Source organism: Chenopodium album, chromosome 14 (assembly GCF_948465745.1).
Source record: "Chenopodium album chromosome 14, dcCheAlbu1.1, whole genome shotgun sequence".
NCBI lineage: Eukaryota > Viridiplantae > Streptophyta > Magnoliopsida > Caryophyllales > Amaranthaceae > Chenopodium > Chenopodium album.
The window spans coordinates 44,756,511-44,763,439 of NC_137847.1; positions in this window are offsets into that span (position 1 = coordinate 44,756,511).

The window sequence follows — 6,929 nt, forward strand, 5'->3', positions numbered from 1 at the left end:
AAAAGTACACATAAGGGTAAAATATGAGATATATGAATGGGCATGAGTTATTATGATCTAATAGGTAATATATGTAAAGGACATAAACTTTTTTATATCTCTAAATTAATATTTTTTTCTTTAACATTGAATTAAAATTATGATACGCAATAATATACATTATTGTGAATGAATAATCACATAATGTAAAAAAAAAAAAATCACTACTATGCATTAAGCTAACCTTTGGTTTTGATTTTGTGAAATTTAATATTTAAACTTTTAAAACCGTGCAATTGCGCGGGTAATATATATATATATATATATATATATATATATATATATATATATATATATATATATATATATATATATATATATATATATATATATATATATATATATATATTAAGCTAAACTTTTAGCCAGATCACGAGGCAGGGACACTTGGTGTTCCAACTTTTCGCCAAATGTCGCGCCATGTTGGATAAATTTAATAGACTTAATATGATAAAAAAAGTTAGTTTAGAATTCTATTTGGATAGAATTTTAGGATAAAATTGTTGGTTTAGAGTTTTAATTTTGATAAAATACCAATATTTCAGATGTACAAATTTAATTCAAAAAATTTATTAGATTATAATTCTCAAAAATTATCACATAAAAATATTTTTTATATCATAATATTTTTTGGAGTGAAAGAAGTAGTTCAAAGCGTAAAACGTCCATTTATAATATATACTAATCGGTTAAAAAAATATACTTCACAATCTAATAGACTTTTATTACTATGGAGACCAGTCAGGGTCGGATCATGAGTCATTTCGGATAGGGTCACTTTAGGTTACGAGTCAAGAAATGTTCAACTCTTGCCCAAAGTTCTGGGTTTTGGTCAACCCAATGGGTCTTAAAAATTTATTTTATTTTATTTATTTTTTGCTAATTTTTTTTATTTTTTAAATATATTAAATTGAACCTTTCCACCAACATTATTATTTGTTATTACATGCCTACTAGATAGCAAATCGTCATAAAAACATATCAATTCCTTACTAATTATGTATCAATTATATATTTTAAATTTTGACATATAGATTAAAAATTGATCTTAAAATTCAATAAACAACCCGGGCATCACACGGGGCACAAAACTAATATATATATATATATATATATATATATATATATATATATATATATATATATATATATATATATATATATATATATATATATATATATATATATATATATCAATTATAAGGACCACGTTATCGCACAATGCATCAATAGTTTGGATTCATTGCGTTGTTATTTAGCAATAATACAGAGTATTAGCTTCCATGATTGAGCAGATAAAAACAAACAAGATAAAATCAGACGTTGGACATCCATTACAAAATGTGTATGATAATGACTTAATGGTACCCCGTATGCGGTATTTATTACTCGTTTCTTATTTTATAATCATCAAAAATTCCAAACAATCAATTTTATAGGGCCCTTGATACACATGGTAACAACGTGCTGATAAGAATTTAATCTCCATCCAAACAACAAAAAGTGGCTCTTAGCTTGTTTGCCGTTTACTTCTCATTCCTTCACCCGTGATACTCGAGTGTTTGATCTGTGCCCCCGGATACACTATACGCATGGTACATTCGGTAAAACTAAAAAAGGCAGAAAGAATATACTAGTGTTTAAAAGTGAACATGTTTGTGTTTGACAAAAAACATGACATTACAAAGAATATAAAATCTTTACAAAAAGAACATGAAAATAATTTTATAAAATTAGCCATTGAAAGAACATGATAATAATTTCATATCATCATATGTGGCTAGCTACACAGTGTGGCCATATTGGTTTATAAAAGAATCTTCATTTAAATGTATGAGCACTAGTAGAAATAAAAGAGCACCGCTTCAAAGCCCCCATATCGTACCGGTTTTGAACCGGTCTACATTTGAGCGATGCCAAAAAACTTTAAAAATCGCACCGGTTCAAAACCGGTGGCATTTCACACATTTGGCACTAGTTAACCGGTGCGAATTACATTTTTTGGCACCGGTTAACTGGTGCCAAAGAAGTTTACCGCGGTTTTTTTTGGTATTAAATTGATTTGACATCAGTTAACTGGTGCCAAATAACTGCATATGTATTTTTTTTTTTTTGCAATAATAATAATAATAATAAAACTTGTACATCTTACATTAATTCAACCTTATAATTGATATTAACACTAATAATTATAATAATTATTATAATAATTATTATAATAATTATAATTAAATTATAATTATTATAATAATAATTATAATAAAAATAATTTCTTAATTGAAATAAGAACAATACATAGATATGAATAATCCCAAATGCAATACAATGAAAAAGTGTAATATTTACAAACAATACTAATTAATAATGTAGTTAAAAAGTTAACTAAATATAAATTCAAATAGAAGTGACATTTACAAATTAAAGTTAGCTAAATGTAGTTAAGTGACATTTCAAATGTAGTCGAGAAGTGACATTTACAAACTATTTCATTGAATGGGTTCTTCACGGAGGATGTGTGTATGACATAACCAGAGGGTTTTGAAGATCTAGAAAATCCTAAACGGGTATGCAAGCTTCAAAAATCCATCTATGGATTGAAGCAAGCATCAAGGAGTTGGAACCTTCGTTTCGATGAGGCGATCAAACAGTTTGATTTTCTCAAGAGTGAAGAAGAATCTTGTGTATACAAGAAGTCTAGTGGGCGCAGCGTAGTTTTCTTAGTCTTGTATGTAGATGACATACTACTCATAGCTCCTTACCCCATTGTCATTGCTTTAAGACTTGTGTGTTGTTTTAAGCCTTTATAGATATTGTGCTTACCTTGTTTTAAAGCATCCCCCTCCAAACCAAGAAACCTCCAAAAGACGCCCCATTCCGTCGGTTCCGCTTGTGCCCGCTTTGAAGCATCGGCCGTCACAAGCCCCGACTCCGCACCCGTGGTTGAAGAGTGCTTCCTTGAGATACCCTTGGTCCGTGTTGCTGTGTGCTCACGAACCTTTCCCGCTGTAGGCTTGCGTCCTTGCCATCAAAAGTCAAGAGCGCGCCGCACGATCCGGTGTCAGATTATTCGGACCGTGACAGTTGGTATAATGGGGAATGACATACCAATGCTTGAGTCAGTCAAGGAATGGTTGAAGAGTTGTTTCTCCATGAAAGACTTGGGTGATGCCAAGTACATTTTGGGAATCAAGATCGAGACAGGTCTCAGAGGATGATTGGACTAAGTTAAGAGACTATATTGATAAGGTTCTTGACACGTTTTCGATGAAAGACTCTAAGAAAGGATTTCTCCCTATGTCTCATTTCATTACGCTCAATAAATCTCAGTGCCCTAAAACGCCATAAGAGACGAGACGTATTGTTGATAAACCTTATGCTTCTACAATATGGTCAATCATGTATGCCATGATATGTACAAGGCCAGATGTTGCATATGCTCTAAGCATGTGTAGCAGGTTTTAAGCAAATCCAGGTGAAGAACACTAGACAGCTGCCAAGAACATCCTTAAGTACTTGAGAAGGACTAAAGGAATATTTCTAGTATATGGCGGCGAAAATGGTTTGGTTTTCAAGGGCTATACGGATGCGAATTTCCAAACAAATAGATATGACTTCAAATCCCAGTTAGGGTACATGTTCTATCTGAATGGAGGAGCAGTGAGCTGGAAGAGTTCAAAGCAAAGCACTGTCCCAGATTCTACGACAGAATCAGAGTATTTGGCTGCAGTTGAAGCAGCTAAGGAAGCAGTTTGGATTAAGAAGTTCCTCACAGAGCTGGACATTGTACCAAGTGCTAAAAAAGGAATTGAATTGTATTGTGACAACAATGGCACCATTTCTTAATCAAAGGAGCCAAGGTCACACTTCAAATCCAAACAAGTTGAGAGGAAGTATCATCTCATTAGAGAGATCGTTGGCAGAGGAGATGTCAAGATGTGCAAAATTCATACAGATGAGAACATCGCTAATCCACTTACTAAACCCCTTTCACAGCCTAAGCATGAGGGTCATGCTAGAGCTACTAGATTGAATTTAATGATGTAATTTAAGTTGTATTTGTTTTTGAGAAAAACTTATTACATATATAATACATTCATTTGCAGAATTATGTTTAATCAGAAATTTATTATTTCTCCTATTTAATTATGGTTTTAATGTTAAATAAAATGTCCAAAATAATTATGGATTGATGAGCTCATCAGGTTGATGACATGGTGAATAAAACCCCACATGTGAACAAAATCCATATATTATTTAATTTCCTAGTTCGAAATCATTAAAATTGACATAAATGATTACAATTCAAGGACTAGCATGTAAGATTGATTGGATAGAGCAGTTTCATGGGATATAGGGGCATAGTGATGATGCTCGGTCAATCACATGGATATACATGAATGATGCATGACCTACTTTGAAGTTCAAGTATATAGCTTCCGGATATATTAGTGGATTCCTTTGACATGAGTAGAACATAGACCCCATTCAATGATTGTCTTAACTGAGGTGCATTCAAACGTCATGCCATTAAAGGGGGCTATAAAGGATGTTTCCCTGTTACTTCAAGAATTGATTGGGAGCTTTGGTTGCCACAATATTGGATTGAGTCTACTTATGTAATTAGGAATGTGTCTTAGCCCCTTGAAGAGGGAGAATTCAGAAAATGAATGGCCGTGCTCAAATGGATTACATAGTAATCATTTGTTTTGTCATTCTAACTCAAATTTCATGAAAAGATTTGTAGATTAATATGATCTCGACATGAGATGCAATCATATTATCAAATCGATGCACATTGAGTTAAGGAATTTGAATATTGCGCACTTGTCTCAGACAAGTGGGAGATTAAAGGAATTATGTCTTTGATAAGTGAAATTACTAGATATATCAAGGATCACTATTATGGAAATAATCAGTTCATTCTATAAGGTCGTCATTGTCTGGTGCTAGATATGGCAAATGATCTTTGGGTTAGATAAATAGTCCAAAGCCCAATAGAATGGATCCTATGAGGTCACACAACAAGTGTATTGGGTTAAATAAGTAAGAGGCCCATTAATGGGCCTCATGAGATCATGACATACCATATGGAGTGTTGGGCTAAAGTAGTTTGATTAGGACAAGTATTTGGGCTTGACACGGACCCTTATTTAGAGATATGATCTATAAATAAGATCTATGACTAAGGTTGAAATAACAATTAACATTGAGTGAATTGTAACTCAAGGCAACCAAGTCCCAAAACCCAAATCTCTCTCCTCACCTCACGGCCCTCCTCTTTCTCTCCCTATCCATATGGCCGGCCACCTCTTTTGTGGTGAGTGGTGTTCGTGGTGGTGGATCATGGCATTAGTGGAGGATTGATTTGTGCCCGTGGACTAAGTAGAGGAATCACACTTGGGGTTCTTTATCTCCCGTTGTTCTTGCTTGATTGCACGTGGAATCACACTTCAAAGGTACGATTATATGTTCTTTATGTGTTATGCATTGATCTTGGTGTTTAGATACTTATGAATATGATTCATGCAATTCCGCTTATAGTATCTAAAGTCCTACATGTATTTCTTGACTCTTTCCCTCAAGGTATCATAGCCTTGGCAGAGCTTGATTTGGTTTGATTAATAAAATTCTCGACTTGCCTTCAAAAAAAAAATGAGGAAGAACCTCTAATGTCTTCAATGAATGATTAGTTGGGGGGTTGGGGGCTTGCAATTAAAAAATTGAAAAGGGTTAGTGTAGTAACTTACTCATTTAACATTGGTTAGTGATTTCAATTAGGTTATTTAGGTCATAATTAGTAAAATAATGTAGAGATGTCAATTCGGATAATCTAGTTTGGATCGGGTCCGTTCAGGTCGGGTATATTCAGTTTAAAATTATTTTATTAACCAGCCTCGGGTCAGATCAAATTCGGGTCAAGATCTGTCGGATCCAGATCGAGTTTGAGTCGGGTCAACTTCAAATCGGTTCATCTTTGGTTCAGATAAATTCGGATCGGATTCAAAATGGGTTTTACCGGGTTGATGACTTTGTATCGGGTTGGTTTCGGTTCGGTTGATTTCGATTTTTAAGTTTGATTTGAATACTAAGGTTGATTTAGTATTCGGTTAATTCTTATTTAGATACTTTTCGTGTTTGGCTAATTTTTGTTGAGTTGACCAAATTTCATATTTAAATAATTAAATTTTTAAAACTAGAGTAATTAATGAGTTTATTTTTTTTAAATCTTGTTATCAGGTCAATATCAAGTTATTCACGTAGGGGTGAAAGTTCGGTATTCGGTTTGGATTTTATACCAAACCGAATCCAATCCGAATTAATTTGATTTTGGATTTTTGAAACCGAATCCAAACCGAATTTGGATTCAATCCAATCCAAACCGAAATAATTCGGTTTTGTAAATTGAATCCAAACCGAATCGAATTTATATTTCACCTGTCATTTTGGGTCTCAAAAGTTGGGCCTAGACTTATTGTGTTTTGCCTTTGTGGCCTAAATTACCTAGAAATTTAAAAGAAAAGGCTTATGAATTACAGCATAACAACACTCCATAATAAGATACTCCCTCGGTTTCAATATGATAGTCCCATTTGGAATCTAGCATTAAAGTAAAAAACAATTCATAAATAGTTTTGCCTTATTTAATTTTTTTGATTTTTTTTTTAGTAAAACATTAGCCATAATTGCACAAATTAAGGGTGTAATTTCTTTACTTTGAGTCATGTCATTAAATCACAATCAATTAATCTAACCAATCAAAATTTAATATGTATAAAATAGGAAATAAAAACTAAGTCAAAAGTGGAATATATTCAATATGGGTAGATCTTTTTGAAATGCCCAAAATAGTATATGTGACTAACAAATTGAAACAGAGGGAGTAATAAATA